The 17,864-nt window shown below is 41.0% G+C and overlaps 1 long non-coding RNA gene across 2 annotated transcripts in view; it reads right to left on the minus strand.

Annotated features, from left to right (window-relative positions):
- Nucleotides 1-17,864, minus strand: part of LOC142104539 (uncharacterized) — a 147,837-nt gene that overhangs the window by 71,263 nt on the left and 58,710 nt on the right. The window lies entirely within an intron of this gene.

Consider the following 17,864-nt stretch of genomic DNA (forward strand, 5'->3'; position numbering starts at 1 on the left):
AATACTTATAGGGCCTGAGTCATAAAGGAAAGTAAGGCATAAAAAAAGGAGTAAATGTTAAAATGCAAGGGGTGCAAAGTAGCTTTTTATTTTGCACATAAGTTAAATACTGGCTGTTTTTTCATCTAGCACAGAAATTTAAATTTGATCTAGGACATGCCCTAACCCAACTATATATCTGTCCCCACATTTTAACTTTACCTCCTCCTCCAATGCAACATGGTTTTGCTCATGTGCAAAGTTACTCCTTTTTTATGCTTTGCTCTCCTTAGTGACTCCTTAGTGACTCAGGCCCATAGTATATATGGTAATGGCTACAAAGTAGGAACATCAGGTAGAGGAACATAACATAATGGTAGGATCCTAGCTATTTATTTCAGTAAATGTATTTAAGAATTGGATATGATACCATAAATCATTAGGAGAAAAATAAAAATCTTACTATCATTATTCCTGAACATTATTTAACAATATAAATCTTAAAAACTGATGGAAAAAAGGGAAACCTTATAAAGCAAAAACACAAAACAGGTTGATCACTCAGTGCAGTAGCGTATTCTAAGAGAAGAGTGTAAGCTCCTACAGAACATGAGAGGTGTTTATGAGTAGGAGGAAGGGAGGAGGGAGGGAGCCAGAGTTACTGGTAGAAGTACAAATAGCTTCATTACCTAAGTTCTGTTACATCAACCCATTCATGTATCTTCCCCAGAAGAGGAGCTGCTGATTTATATAAAAACCTATCCGTGGATTCAAACATTTTCATTATAATATTTTGAATTAAACCATCTACACTTCTTATGTACGGGCCCCATATAAGATAAAACTTGGACACTCCTTTCTCAGTACAAGAGAGAGTCGTCCGTCTGTTGAAGTAGAGGATTTCCATTAGTTTCTTTTGCATCAGTTAGAAATGGAGATGTAGGTACGGCCCAATTATGAAAGATCACCTTATGGGTAAGCGATACCAACCCCCTTTTAAAGCTATCTTTACAGCAAGTATACGTTGCCCAATTTTAAACTGTAAACTGACTTTAAAATAGAGGTAACATGATAAAATAATGTTGTGCTTAATACATGTAAAGAAAACCTACTGTGATAACAAACATAGCTCTATAAAGAGATAAAAGTGTAGACTCTGAGAGAGAACAATCTAATATCATGAAAGTATTTGAATAAACTCAATGGGCTAGATTTACTAAGCTGCGGGTTTGAAAAAGTGGGGATGTTGCCTATAGCAACCAATTAAATTCTAGCTATCATTTTGTAGAAGGTACTAAATAAATGAAAGCTAGAATCTGATTGGTTGCTATAGGCAACATCCCCACTTTTTCAAACCCGCAGCTTAGTAAATCTAGCCCAATGTTTCTTAACAAAGCTATTATAGGCAAAATTCATCTTTCTCACTCCTTACTCAAATACAAGACCACCAAGCTGTATGGTTCAATGTCATATTCTTCTCCCCAAATCTCCCCTAATCCTCTTTCTGCCTCTGCCCCGCTCATCTCCCTCCCTACTCTGAACCCCAACACTTTAAGAAACAGAAATCTATGGTTCACCAAACACCTTCTCTCTAGAATTAAGAGAACATAAGTGGCTGTTCACAAACAATAAGGTTCAGGGAGAAAACTTCAAAGATATTTGTAATACATTGTTTAGGTTTAGTTGAAGTTGAAAGTTAAATGTGTTATACATAATTAATAGATGTTTTCTATCCTAATATTATGAAAAATGTTATGTACATTGTGATAAGGGATGTATATGTATATCTTCTGGATAGATGTTATTGTTATGAACAATGATATTTATAGCTCACTTTACATATAACCCCTTCAAAAATATTTTAGCCCACTGTGCCATGTATGTAACAACATGTGTTTTCTCCCCTCAGACCTGAAGCTTATAGAGAAGGACAGCTTGAGCCTCAGGCATGCAGTTACACACATACATGCTTTAGAGAGGTAAGTGTTTATCCGAATTTGAATCCATTGTTAGCTGAGGTACTAGGATTTGGAATCTGCTCTGTGTAGAGTGATTCAGACTTTTATCAGTTGATTAGTTACTTGAAGAAATAGTTCCTCATTCAACTGAAATTCATAATCATATTATAAAAACTTCCAGCTGCTGATATACTTGTCTATGGTGTATGATCATTATTACTTGTAAACTCAGTGATCTAGAAATGAGAATGATAACAACAAAAATCTCTTGTGCGTGGTTGTACTAATCAGCAGTTTCTGAATGCAGCCCTTCAGGACACTATATGTATTATTATATGCATTATAAATCAATATATGCATTATTATATGTATTATATATCATCATATGCATTATTATATACATGATATGCATTATTATATGCATTATATATCATTATATGCATTATATGCCTTTCAAGGTGATATAATCTAGAATCTTTAGATTCAAGATTAACTCTTTAATTTCAAGTTTGTTGTTATCTGAAGTCCAAAATATTAAGGATGGCAGAGGTGCTCTCCCCCATCAGAGGTAACATCCTCTTTCGAATATTGGGCCCCCAGCCCACCCACTGCCTCAGTAATTAGGGGGCGGCATCTGCTGTTCCTCAGACTGGGATGTGGCGTTGGGCAGTGACATCATAGTCCAGCATCACACTCTCATCGTATCACAGACATGGAGCTACCATCACATTCACAGTTAAGCCGCCATCTGCAGATCCTCCATGTAAGCAGCTGGCCCTCAGTGTGGGGGATCACAGGGACTGAATGAGTCACATTGTGCTGCAAAGCCTATAATACATTGTTATCTTTCCTTTTTTAATGTGTGTTTGACTTAGGGTCAAAGAACATTATTGATTCAGTGCCTGATTTATTAAGGACTTAAATGCTGACACGTGCAGTATTTTGTGTAAAATCACTTTGCGCATGCCCAGAAATGAACCATATAAGAGGAGGTGAGAGGTTATCTGGCCACTCACTGACCTGTCACCGCACACTTACTGCATCTCTGTACAGAGCATGGTGGTGACAGCAGTGGGGGAGGAGAACACAGACGGTGATCGGCTAAGTTAGTGCAGGTTGGGGAGAGCAGGTTATTTTTTAAACCAAAGATTAATTAACTGATATGGTGGAATAATGGGGAGACACCTTAGGTGGATTTTGGTCACAGAAAACAACCAACGTACAACCGTTCGTTCGTAGTGTGTATAAATACATGATGGTCGGAAGTCGCTCCAAAGTTCTGATTGTCGGTTCATTTGGTTGGTCGTACTGTTTAATAATCTTGTACCAGTCACCTTACGATCATACAATGTGCATAAATTTCTGATTGATCTATGACCAACTGCTGATAGTACCTCGAGCTGTGACTGCTTTGGGGGGGGGGTGTATGTAACTTACTGATTTAATTATACACCTTTGTCTGTACAGTCTACAAGAAAAGCGTGTAGCTTTGTTTTCTACATATGTGTATTGCATATATCTGCCTCTATAATAATGCCCCTTAGTCACTCTAGCATAGAATAAAAACACATATATTTGAAATATAAAAGATTTGCATTAGATTTATCTGTCTGCCCAATTATACAACTGTGTACATGTACTATATGTACTGCTAGCATATTTATACACCTGTGTACATGGCAATGTATATTGCACGTGTTTTGTAACCCTGTACATGTATATTTAAAATATTTTAATGTTTTATACTTGTGCCTTTATTTACTTATTAATACATATAGTGCTCTAAAATACACAAAATAAATCAGTCTTAATCCAACATATTTATTGTTGAATATTTTTCCAAAAATATCCTGTGAAAATTGAGAGATAAAAAAGATAAATATATTAGCACCATAATATATAACTGCTTCAATTTTCTTAAAACACATGAAACATCTCCATGAAATTTTTTTCTAGTTTTTTTAGTTTTTTTTACATCACTGATGTTTACCATTAATTCTTGAAAATATTTGTTCAGCTTCTCCATCTTCTCGACCACACCCTTTAAAGGGCTTCCAATATTTGTCTCTCCCTCAGAACTGTCATCAGATATAACGATGGTGTCCACGAGAAAAGGATAAAATATTTTTAACATTTTACTTCTATCACAGTAATAAACGGAACACAAGTTCAGTTGTGAATGAACCTGCACTGTAACCAAGTATGTGTTACATAATGATGGGGAAGATGTGTTTCCTTCTCCTTTTAAGAGTTTTTGGGTGCTTCTTAAAGAACATGTTCAGCCCCTTATATAAATTTCTTGGGGATATCGCTACAGGGACCATATATGTGTGCACGAAAACCAAATCTTTTAAACACAACAATACGTCTGTTAAAAGTCGCTGCCTGTCCGGTCAGTCTTTCATTAATCGTTTAAAACGTGTCTAGTGTGTATGTATGAATCACCCGACCGATCGGACCTTCAGTTGTTAGTAAAACGTTGTAGATTACACGTCGGTCGGAAAATTCCTCAGTGTGTACCTAGCCTTACTGTAACACTTCATTTTTCACTTCTTCATTTTTTGAAAAGTTTCACTATTTTTGTATGTACACCAGAAAAGCCATGAACTAAAACATATATTGATAATTTACATTGTGTCTTTCAGAAAAATGTTACAACACAAAGTGATTATTTTGGTGACTACTCTATGTCTCTTTGGTAAGTCCTTCAGTATCTGTTAGTATCTGTTAGATTGCATTTATAATTGTTTCAAAAGTTGTGTGTATATTGCACCAGGATAACCTTTATTTCTTCCAGGATCTATGTATATCCCAATTTCTCACAATTAAGTAGGGGTGTGCACCGGCCACTTTTAGTGTTTTGGGTTTTGGGTTCTGATTAGCTTGAGGTTTTGGGTTCTGATTTGTTTTGCCAAAACACCCCACTCAAGGTTTTGGTTCTGATTTAGAGTGTTGGGTTCTAATTTTTTTTTTTTTAAAAAAAAAAGCATAAAAAGTGCTAAAAAACATTTTTATTTTTTTTTTTCACTCCAACGCTATTATTAACCTCAATAACATTCAATAACAATCATTTCCACTAATTTCCAGTCTATTCAGAACACCTCACACCTCACAATATTGTTTTTAGGCCAAAAGGTTGCACCGAGGTAGCTGAATGTCTAAGCTAAGCGACACAAGTGGGCGGCACAAATACGTGGCCCATCTAGTAGTGGCACTGCAGTGGCAGACAGGATGGCAGTTTGAAAAACTAGGCCCCAAAGAACACATAATGCCAAAAAAAGAGGTGCAAGATGGAATTGTCCTTGGGCCCTCCCACCCACCCTTATGTTGTTGAAATAGGACATGCGCACTTTAACAAACCAATCATTTCAGCGACAGGGCCTACCAAACAACTGTGGCTGAAATGATTGGTTTGTTTGGGCCCCCACACAAAAAAAGCTATTCATCTCTCCCTGTACAAACTAAACTGGCTCCACTGAGGCAAGATGTCGTCCTCATCTTCATCCTCTGATTGCTCGCCCCCTTCAGTGTGTACTTCCTCATCCTCACACATTATCAATTAGTCCCCGCTAGACTCCGCAATCACAGGTCCCTCTGTAGTCTCTGGAGGCCAGTGCTGGTCTTGATTGAAGAATTGATAATTCATTTTTATGAACATCATCTTGTCAACGTTTTGCGGAAGCAACCTCCTTCGCCGCTCACTGACCAGGTTCCCCGCTGCACTAAAAACTCTTTCAGAGTACAGACTGGAGGGTGGACAACTCAGGTAAAATAGAGCCAGTTTGTACTGGGGCTTCCAAACTGCTTTTTTTTTCTGCCAGTTAGAATAAGGACTGTCTACTTGGATGGTGTCAGCAAAGTAATCCTCCACCATTTTTACAATGGTGACAGCATCCAATGCAGTAGACATGTCTGCAATGGTTGGCAAGGCCTTCAGTCCGAACCAGATGTTCTCAGCATTCCCGCCAGCGGGTCGTTTATGAAATCTCAGCTGTTTCCTAGCAGCCACAGGTGTGGAAGAAAATGAAGGAGGAGCTGTTGGCATGTCACGGTCCTCTTCAGAGGACAATCTCCTGACCAGCAGGTCTTTGCACCGCTGTAGACTTGTGTCCGCTGGAAACAGAGACACAATATACGCTTTAAACTGAGGATCGAGCACGGTGGCCAGAATGTATTCCTCTGACTTTAAAAGAGTGACCACCCTCGGATCCTGGCAAAGCGTACGAAGGGCTTCATCCACAAGAGCTACATGCTTTGTGGAATCGCAATGCTATAACAGCTCCTCCCTCACTTTCTCCAGCTGCTTCTGCAACAGCCTGATCAGGGGAATCACCTGACTCAAGCTGGCAGTGTCTGAACTGACTTCTCGTGTGGCAAGTTCAAATGGCTGGAGAACCTTGCACAACACGGAAATCAGTCTCCAATGCGATTGACTCAGGCACATCCCCACTCCTTTTCCTATGTCGTAGGTGGCTGTGTAGGCTTGAATGGCCTTTTGCTGCTCCTCCATCCTCTGCAGCATATAGAGGGTGGAGTTCCAGCGCATCACAACCTCTTGTTTGAGGTGATGGCAGGGCAGGTTCAGCCTTTTTTGATGTTGTTCGAGTCTGCGGTAGGCAGTGACAGAATGCCGAAAGTGTCCAGCAAATTTGCGGGCCACCACAAGCATATCCTGCACACCCCTGTCACTCTTCAGGTAATGCTGCACCACCAAATTTATTGTGTGGGCAAAACATGGGACCTGCTGGAAATTGCCCATATGTAATGCCCGCACAATGTTACTGGCGTTGTCTGACACCACAAATCTCCAGGAAAGTGTAAGTGGGGTAAGCCACTGCGAGATTATTTCCCTCAGTTTCTCTAAGAGGTTGTCAGCGTTGTGCCTCTTATTAAAACCGGTGATACACAACGTTGCCTGCCTTGGAACGAGCAGGCGTTGTGGAGATGCTGCTACTGATGCAGCTGCTACTGTTGCTGCGGAAGGCGATGCATCTACCCAGTGGGCTGTCACAGTCATATAGTCCTTAGTTTGCCCTGAACCACTTGTCCACATGTCCGTGGTTAAGTGGACAGTGGGTACAACTAGATTTTTCAGAGCACTGAGGACACTTTTTCGTACTTCTCTGTACATCCCGGGTATCGCCTGCCTAGTGAAGTGGAATCTCGACCGGATTTGGTACCGGGGACACAATACCTCCATCAACCGTCTAAATCCCACTCCACCGGACGCACGTCTAACACCAACATAACTGTTACGGCCGCAGTTATCCGCTTTGCCATAGGATGACTACTGTCCTACTTCGTGCTCATGGCAAATGACTGTTGTACGTCAACTGTTTAGTGAAAGACGTAGCGTTCTTATGACTGCCCCTCTGGGAAGATGACCGACTACCAGCAGCAACAGCAGCAGCGGCAGTAGTAGGCGTACCGCTGCAGGATCCTCCGGAAGAATCCCGGTTTCAAGAGGACTCAGTCATGCCGGTGACATGGCCTGCAGGACTATCTCTGATCGAGATTGTGGAGGAAATTGACGAGGAGGGTGTTGCTGGTGTGGATACAACAGGACCAAGGGATTTAGGTGTCCCTGGACTGCTGACGGTCCTAGCCACAGGTCCTGAACTAAACACTGAATTATGAAGGTTCTTCAGGTGAAGTATAAGGGAGGATGTCCCTAGGTGTCCAAGATCCTTACCCCTGCTTATTTGAGCTTTACATAAGGTACATATGGCCATACATTTGTTGTCCGGATATGGATAGAAATAACTCCAGACCGAAGAGGTGGATTTTTTGGTCTTCTGCCCAGGCATGACGATGGGCTTTTTCATCCCATGGACAACAACTGTTTCCCCCCCTGGTGCCTCATTTAAGATAACCACATCAGCATCCTCCTCGTCAAGTTCCTCCTAGGCGCCAGCTACATCAATATCCTCCTCCCGGTGTACAACATTGACACATTCATTAGCCAAATCTGTAACTGGACTGTGAGTGATCCTTCCAGCATAAGCAGAGGGTGTGCTGCAAATGGTGGAAGGAGCCACCTCTTCCCGTACAGTGATGGGAAGATCAGGCTTCGCAACCACCAACACCCTTGGACTCGCCTTGGGGATTTGTGATGACATCTCTTTAGAAGGCAGAGTTGTTTGCTGTGTTGTTGATGACAGCTTAACTCTCTTAAATTTTTTAGAGGGGGGGGAGGAGGAGGGCTTAGATCCTTGGGTGAAGCTGAACCACTAGTCATGAACACGGGCCAGGGCCTAAGCCGTTCCTTGCCACTCCGTGTCGTAAATGGCATATTGGCAAGTTTACGTTTCTCCTCAGATGATTTTAATTTTCTTTTTTTGCTAATTTTAGTGAACTTTGGCCTTTTGGTATTTACATGCACTCTACTAGGAGATTGGGCATCGGCCTTGGCAGACGACGTTGATGGCATTTCATCGTCTATGTCATGACTAGTGGCAGCAGGAAGTGGTTCTTGATCTTTTCCTACTTTATCCTCCAAATTTTGGTACTCCATTATAGTTTAATCTCTGGTACTAATATTTCTGGACTGCAGGAACAGTGACCGTAGTTTAATCTCTGGTACTAATATTTCTGGATTGCAGGAACAGTGAACGTAGTTTAATCTCTGGTACTAATATTTCTGGACTGCAGGAACAGTGAACGTATTTATATATTGCAGTACTAATATTTCTGGACTGCAGGAACAGTGAACGTATTTATATATTGCAGTACTAATATTTCTGGACTGCAGGAACAGTGAACGTATTTATATATTGCAGTACTAATATTTCTGGACTGCAGGAACAGTGAACGTATTTATATATTGCAGTACTAATATTTCTGGACTGCAGGAACAGTGAACATATTTATATATTGCAGTACTAATATTTCTGGACTGCAGGAACAGTGAACGTATTTATATATTGCTGTAATAATATTTCTGGACTGCAGGAACAGTGAACGTATTTATATATTGCAGTACTAATATTTCTGGACTGCAGGAACAGTGAACGTATTTAAATATTGCAGTACTAATATTTCTGGACTGCAGGAACAGTGAACGTATTTATATATTGCAGTACTAATATTTCTGGACTGCAGGAACAGTGAACGTATTTATATATTGCAGTAGAAATTTTTTTATACTTTTTTTTATAATTTTTTATATTTTTTTTATAATTTTTAAATAATTTTAAAAGAACAATGGACACAGCACCACTGGACTCAGCAGGACACAGCACAGGACACAGCACCACTGGACTCAGCAGGACAGAGCACTGGACAAAGCACCACTGGACTCAGCAGGACAGAGCACAGGACAAAGTAATCACTGGATTCAGCGGACAGAGTGACAGGACACAGACAGCACCACTAAAAAATCCAACCTCCCTCTTCCCTGATCTGAGCCCGACTGAAGATGGCGAGAATCTGACGGCGGGATTTGGAGTTCAGCCTCGCTTTCACTGATTCTCCCCGCCGGAAATACCCAAACAGTGCTCGGATCGCCGTCAGATCCGCACTGTTCGGGTGGGCTCGGATTGCGATAATCCGAGCCCGCTCATCACTGCAATTAAGCTAATAGAGCCATAGAAGAGGTGCACCCACACATAAAGATCATGTTAATAGTATGATAGAAGAAATAGAAAAATGTGTCTACGGGGAACTCAAAGGTTGTGTTTAATGTTCATTATGAAACATAACACTATCTTTATTGGTCTCAATACCAAAAACTTCCAAGCCATCCAAACAAGAATTAGGTATTTCAATAAAATGACGTGAAACATTGTGTGTGAGGGACTTATTACAATATTCCATCTGTGTTCTAAAAAACGTGTCTTCAAGGCCCTGATAGTTCTTCCAACATACAATTTGTTGCACGGACAAACCAAAACATAAATCACATATTTGGTGTTACAATTGATGAAGCTTCTGATAGGATAATGTATACCATTAAATGTGAGCAATTTGAATTTATCTCTAATATAACCAAAGGTAATACATCTAGTACCCCCACATTTGAAACAACCCTTCAGTTGTCCTGGTAACCATCTCTCGCCTTCTGTTGTGCCCGCACTCTGTGCACCTAACTCTCTTAAAAGACTCGGTGCTAGCAAATTTTTAAAATTGGAGTTCTTTTTAAAAACTATTTTCGGTTGTGCTGGCAAAATTTGTTTCAAAGTTGGATCCTGTAGGAGTATTAAATGGTTCTTTCTGATTATATTAATTATCTCTCCAGACCTTTTAATATATTTAGAAATAAACACTTGATCAAATGTCTCATCCTTATCAATAGTTTTCTGTCTGTCTGGCTTAATTTGAAGTAAGGAGCTTCTATAAACCAAGATTACATCCTCAAGAGCTTGCTTAAGAAGGGGGTCGGGGTAGTCTCTCTTACGGAAAGTCTCCAATAGTTCACTTGCTTGTATCTGATAGTCAGATTCCTCCGTACAATTCCGTTTGAGTCTTAATAATTGTCCTTTAGGGATATTATCCCTCCAAGGTCTGAAATGTGAACTCTTGTAATGGAGGTAATTAGTTACATCAACTTTCTTCTTGAATGTTCTCGAGATGATGGAACCATCCACCACTCGAAAGGACAAATCAAGAAAATCGATAGAACAAGGATCTAGTGTGTGAGTAAATCTCAAATTATAATCATTACTATTAAGTTTTTCCACAAGTATGAGCAATGGGGAAAAAGTTCACAAAAAATAGCCATGACATTAATCTAGAATGTTAAACTGTATAATCCCTGAGCAAGTTTGCACTGTGATTCTTATGCATGTTCTGTTTCTTATTTTAGGGTTTCTGTATCTTTCTTGTATCGGTTATTATTCCTGGGCAGAAGACATGGAATTGATTAATCGTCTTATGGTAAATTGATTATTTATTAGAGTTTCACTGTTAGATTAATTTAATTTCTGCAACACATTGTAAATTATAGTATATAACGAAAAAACAACTGCTGAGCTCCTGAAAGATAAACTTGGGAAATTTAATTGATGTGATAAAGAGAAATCTGATGTACAAAATTTTCTTTTCATCTGTGTATCTAAGAATTAATGCTAGGGCGTATATTATGTCACAGTAACCCATACACACCTATAGGTATTATTGTTTTAGCACAGGTGGAAGTGTAATGGGTGGATTGAGTCTTAATTCTATTCTCAGATACACTCATTATACACTCACACTTCTATATACTCTTCCTTAAATAACGTCGCCTTATTCAGTCCTTTCACATCCCTCAATAACACTAAAGCCTTACAGAATTACTTATCCAATAACTACTGTATCTCAGCGTTACTTCACAGTATATATGTTATAAAGAACCAATACTCACAACATATATATATATATGTGTACAATTAAAGTATTTTACTGTCAACACATAAAATATTGCATTTGCAGGTCATGCATATATTATAATATTGTACAACATAGTAGCATAGTATCAATATAAATGAACCCTTTTCTTCCCTATGCTATTCACCCTTACGCTATCCTTGCATTAATTTCCTTACACATGTATCTTTAATAAGAACAAGCATTTATATTCTTAAGCTAAATATTCCAGACAGTGTATATTAAGCAATAGTTAGACATCAGATAAATAAGTAAATCAGCAATAGTTATCTATCTATATATCAACAAATACATAAACATAAAAAAATGTATATATACACGACGCTACAAATCCATTTCTGTAGTATTGTATATTTTATGCAGTGGAGTGAATTCTAATACAATATATATATATATATATATATATATATATTGATACAGATGTATAGTTATTTATAGACAAATCAATACTTCTGTATCAAATATTATCAAATACTTTTCTGTAGTGTAGGGAGATTTCTGTAGTACAGGGAATGCTCCTTGTCCAGGGGCAGGCAGCAAGAGAGAGAGAGGGAGTCCTGGGTCTGGCTTTTATAGTCCAGACCCGGAAACTCCCAGACTCCCCTGCGGCTAGGTGTATGTGGTGTTTCACCAAACACACGTGGATGCTGTGTTTGGGCCAGGGATGATACCATCAACCCTGGTCGCCTCTCTTCACTGTGTCTGTAAAGGGTGGTAAAAGGGTTACACAGCACACCGCACAATCCCCTCTCCCACACCCTGCTACTCATGAGGGAACACTATGGAACACCACCTCCTCTGTCCGTGGATTCTGGATCGGAGGCTCGCCTTGTTCCCCCTCTTCCTGCATGCCAGCAGTACAACCCCTGTGGGGGATGCAAACGTGAGGCTCTGCTACCCTTTGACAAAAGGGCAATGTCCGAGGTGACAGCTACGAGGCAGAGACACCCACTCTACCCCGCCTGCCGAAACCTCGTTTTGCTCTGGGCTACTACTTCGGCACCGTGAGTACAAGAGCCTATGAACAATCCCGCCCCAGTACTCCACATACCAACAGGCCAAGGGAACATAGTGTTATACTCAGCAAATCACTCCACCCCTTAGCTCCTTCCTCCATGTGTCCTTCCGTCAACTGTAACGACAATACCCCGTCTCCCACCACCTCTAATCGCAAGGCTACGGTGGAGAACTCTTATGCTGACACCAGAGGATCCACCGGGGATCTAACCCTGAACCAACTAGGTGGGGGGAAGCCCACACTAAATCCAACTCCCGGGGACTTACTAAGGAAAAGGTCTACTATCTAGGGGACCATGCGCAGTACCAAGACATAATGGTGGAACCCACAGAAACCGTGTGCCACCTGGTCAGGCGCCTCCGCCTGGAACCGTCAGCTGCCACTGCCAGAACTCAGACTAGACCCGCCTCACCCGGTGGTAACACCGCCTAAACTGGAACAGTCAGGCAGACCTGCCGGAACTCAGCGTCAGGCACCCAAGTGGAACCAAAGGCGTGGTCTGTCAGAACTCACAAGGAGCGTGCTGCGCGGACAATGGGGAACTCAACCACGGCCTCACCAACTCTGCGGGGCCCCGGGGACTGAAGGGAAACTTCTATGTGTCCTACCCTTGACCGTATGTGAGGGCAAGATAATTAATTCCCCAGAGGGACAACACAAAAGAGAGAAGGTGGGGAGGGGGAAACACAGGGAGAAAAGCCTACCTTTAATGGGGACCTGACATCTTGCAGCTACGAGTGATACACAAAGCACAGCTACACACAAGGCACAATAAACTATATAGTGAGAAGCTCAATGCCCCTGGCTACACTGACCCCGGAATAAGCGTAGCTGGTAACGTCTCCCTAACAAGCCATATGCGCAACACCATACCAGGAGCATACTGCTCGTGCCGATGTCAGATCTAGTTCCCTACCTCCACTAAGGGGCCTATGCCCACTCACTAACTATGGGGCCTAATGCCCACAAGCTGCTGCAAGGGCCTTGTGCCCTGCTCCAGCTACCTATGGGGGCCTTGTGCCCAACTCTCTACAATGAAGCCTTATGCTCACAAAATACTGTAAGGGCCTTATGCCCTGTTAACTCTACCAATTTGTCCTTGCGCCCAAGGACTATTGCTAGGGCCTTGTGTCCGCTTATTACTACCTATTGGGCCTACATATGCCTACCTATCTGTTCGGCGGGCCTAATGCCTGGTTTGCCCACAGGGCTTGTGCCTGATTAAAGAGGTATCCAACCGAATGGAAAGGGATATGTGAGAGGTACGGGCCCGGGTGAAGTGTTGCCCAATAGACCCTTACCTTACTCTGGTGTCTTCAGGGGTCTTTTCCTAGGGTCCTCGCTGCTCACCACCAGGTTGTTTCCTTGTCACCGTCGGTCTTCGGGAGGCAGAGTTGCTCTTAGCCCTGACAAGGGCTCTCTGCCTCCACTGCTTCGCCGCTGGCTTCTGGCCTCTTCTTCCGGGTCCTCTCCATGGGCTGTCGACATCTGTCTGCTTTTCTCTCTGCCGCCGACTCTGTCTCTTCCACAGATGCCGGCTCTTGATGACGTCGTCGTGTGCCTGCGGGATGCCGCGGCGAGCCCTAATTGGCTCGCTGTGGCGCTAAAATTCAGATTATCGAGCAGTTTCCTGTCTCGGTCACCTGCACGGGAGCCACCAGATTGGTCCTGGGAGTGGAGAGGGACTCCCTGGATGCCTAGCATAAAGGTAAGTCCCTCATATGTCCATTCTATGTCCATACTGTGGCCATACTGAAAGTTGGCACGCACAGTGTGGTGCCTTCATGTGCGAACTGCACATGCGCAGTATGTCAATTGATGTGCGCATGCGCGCAGTATTCACGTGCGTGTGGAAGCCATACTGCCACCCCTTCATATTAAGCAAGATTAAGGGATAGATGTATTAGGCTTTCTAAAAAGTGGAGTCGTTGCCCATAGCTATCATTTCGATTCTAGCTATCATTTTTTACAATGTACTAGATAAATGATAGCTAGATACTTTATGGAATGTTTGATAAATCTACACCTGATAATGCACATGGCCCAGATAACACCAACCCATGTGTGGTGAATGAGTTTTGTTCAATAAACCATTACTTATTATTGTTATCGACTCCATCATCATTGGATCAGCATCACAAGACTAGCAGGAAGCATATATGGTCCCAATAATCAAAAAGGGAGTGAGACCGAATCCAGTAATTTATGGACCACTGGACTTGGCATCAGTAGCGTATAAATATTGGAAACTATTTTTCATTAAATCCCAATTTATAGTATATAATATTAACACATTCAGACTTAGGGGGAAGTATGAACATCAGTATAAACTGGTAAATGTATGGTAAACAAAGAGTTATTATAAATGGGACACATTCAGATTCTCAGAATGTTAGTTACCTGGGGCCTGATCAATCTTCAGACATAAGTCCCGTTTCTTGCTGTATCTTTCATGATATTGCTCTACTCAGGCTCAGAGCCAGTGAACTTTACGCCAGTGAACGCAATCGCATCCTATTAATGTTCAGACGCAACTGACACTTCCGACTGCCTACGACCTGATGGGTGGGAAGGGGGCGGACAAACGTAGGCAGTGTACAGTAAGGACGTGCTGAGGTCCAGCACATGCACATTCATTGGATTCAAGCTCTGGGTATCTTTTAGATACGTGTTCTTTAGCCGTATCATTTGCACCAGCTACAGGGCAGGTCTAAGTAACAACTGATAGTAATGACTAACACGTATGCATGTCACATGTGAGAAACTGCAGAAATGTATTTTATGAACAGTACGCATTAAGAACATGATTTATGTTCTGATGGGACTTTATGTTGCACATATTTGTGTATCTTGTAGTGTGTTCTGTCTACATACAGCAAGTAACGTCTATCCAGATTGTACTTATACCCATATTCAAATGGAAATGTTTCTTGAAATCCGCTTATATATGAATACGGCGTACATGTGTGTAAGTTACATCCATTTTTCTTAAGTTGAGTTCCCATTACATGATTGATGAATCAGGCCCCTGGTGTTCAACGTTCCACCCAAGTCAGTGATCACCCACTTTCTGCCACATTCCAGCCATGCTCTCCTCACTTCTGCTGAGGTGGTAGCATGTTGTCAGAGAGGGAAGATTAGCAGACCATGGCAGCCATCGTGGGAAACGTCCAATTGAGTGAACTGTATTTTCTAGCAATTTATTGTTCTGGAGAAACTGATGTTGACCGTATTTTCTATTTTGGTATGAAGCCATCATACATAAGGTGGTTTTCACTTTTGCTGCCTTGTTTGAGCAGAAATGTATGGTTTCAGTGGTTACACCAAGTGACTAACTTTAGAAATGTATAAAAGTGTTTCTTTAATGTTTTATCAGTCCCATAATCACTCATGAACAAACATTTTATTTTTAGAAGCAAGTAAATGAAAATAATCAGGATATGGAGTACATGAAGGAAAACATCCAGTCTCTGAAGGTGAATTTTAAAGTCTTGCAGTTTACACTAAAGCTTATGTGACTGGGTCATGATTACTTGTTACATTCTGTAGGGGTCAATGATTTCAATACTCAAACTTGAAACACTTAGGGGTATATTTACTAAACTGTGGGTTTGAAAAAGTGGAGATGTTGCCTGTAGCAACCAGATTCTAGTTATCATTTATTTAGTGCATTTTACAAAATGACAGCTAGAATCTGATTGGTTGCTATAGGCAACACCTCTACTTTCTCAAACCCCAGTTTAGTAAATATACCCCTTAGAATGTTCTGATGAGTCGAATTTTTGTTTTGTTTTTGGATGCTGAACATTAAAGTAACCAGAGGGTTCTCCAGTGGGACATTAGGCATTACTAGATCCTGCACAGTTCAGAGCTGTGTATTTGGGGGACCTGCTGTCAGTTAGAACTTGTTTGGGGTTGTTTGAAGGCAAAGACTTTAATAATAAGTAGGTTACAAGCAATTAAGCTGTATGGTTTTAATTTTATATACAACAACATATCATTGTTGTATGTATATTATAACTCTGTGGATCAGCAATTCTTCAAAACCACACAACAGTTACAGGCAGTCCAATCTTTTCTCCATAGTAACATATAATGACTGTGCTAATACATTGCAGGTCTTTATATTAATTGCACAAAATAAATTACTTAATTTGATGTTGGTGTCCTCATTTTCTTTTATATTTTAGCAATGCAGCTTTCCTAGTACAAATCTAAAATCATATATTTACCAACGTTTCACTCTTCGCCTCCGGTAGATTCCGGAAGGAAGGTGAAGTGTGAGGACGGCGGGTGTTGGATGCTGCAAATCATTTTGGCTACTCCCTCACGACACAATGACACAGAAGCATAATATTCCCGCAAGGGGCGGGGTCAAAATGTCGCGATTCACTGTGAATCATGTCATGGAGACTCCCATCCTGCCCACTTCACTAGCAAGTCGGCTGGATGTGGGAGAATGGCCAGCTCTCCTGGGAGTCTGGGAGACTGACTATCATATCTAGCTGCTAACTGGTGCTCAACACAACTTACTAAATAACTGGTGTCCCTGCAATGAGCAGTGATTACAAATGACAAGGCAGCTGCTCTTATACAGTGATAACCAGGTATTTATTCAGTTGGGGAAAATCATTGCCCAATGTACAAGGAAAGATCTCTTAGACACTCACAGGCCATATAACAAATGACCTCAGTAATAATCTTACAAGCAGAGTGCTCGGCTTATACAAGCTTGTAATGTATATATAAGTCAAACAGTCATGTAAGGACATATCTAAAAGACTTATAGCTAACTCTAAATTAATGTATGGGTCTAAATACAACAAAGATGAATTTTCTAAGATACATAGCGGTTGAACTGAATTGTTACACCAATTGACTAACTTTAGAAATGTTTATGTGACACAACTTTTCTTTCTTGTTTTGCTCAGTAACTGAACCTCCAACAAATATTTTATTTTTAGATGCAGTTACAGGAACGTGAACTTGAGACGCTGCTTTTGGAGAAAACATACCAGAGAATGAAGGTGAATCTTAGACTCTGTTCCATTCTACAATGAGGCTTGTGTGAATTGGCCATGATCATCTCTTACAGTCTGTAGAGAGCAGTGATTCCCATCTGTCCAAACATTAATAATGCCTTTGAAGTGGATAATTGGGGGTATGAGGGGTAGTGAGCTGAAGACTTTGTCTAGGGCACCGAGAAACCATGTACTGGCCCTGACTCCAATGGGCAATCTCCAAACATTCACAATGTTCTGATGAGTGTAAAACCACACAAAAGTTGCAGAAGGTCCAATGTTTTTTTCCCTAGTAACATATAATGATGAAGTAGATTTTGACCATCCTGTATATTGAATTTGCTAACCCATTACAGTATTATGTCTGACTGGTGTCACTTTTAGAGGTCATGTCAGACATAGGCAGGACTTCATCCTAATTACCTTACATCCTAATTAAAAAGTTAACTTGAGGTTGTTGGCTTTATTTTACATTGTAGCAATCCCTTTATTTTCTCCTGAGCGGATGTAGTAAGAAGAAAT

Source organism: Mixophyes fleayi, chromosome 1 (genome assembly GCF_038048845.1).
Source record: "Mixophyes fleayi isolate aMixFle1 chromosome 1, aMixFle1.hap1, whole genome shotgun sequence".
Taxonomy (NCBI): Eukaryota; Metazoa; Chordata; class Amphibia; order Anura; family Limnodynastidae; genus Mixophyes; species Mixophyes fleayi.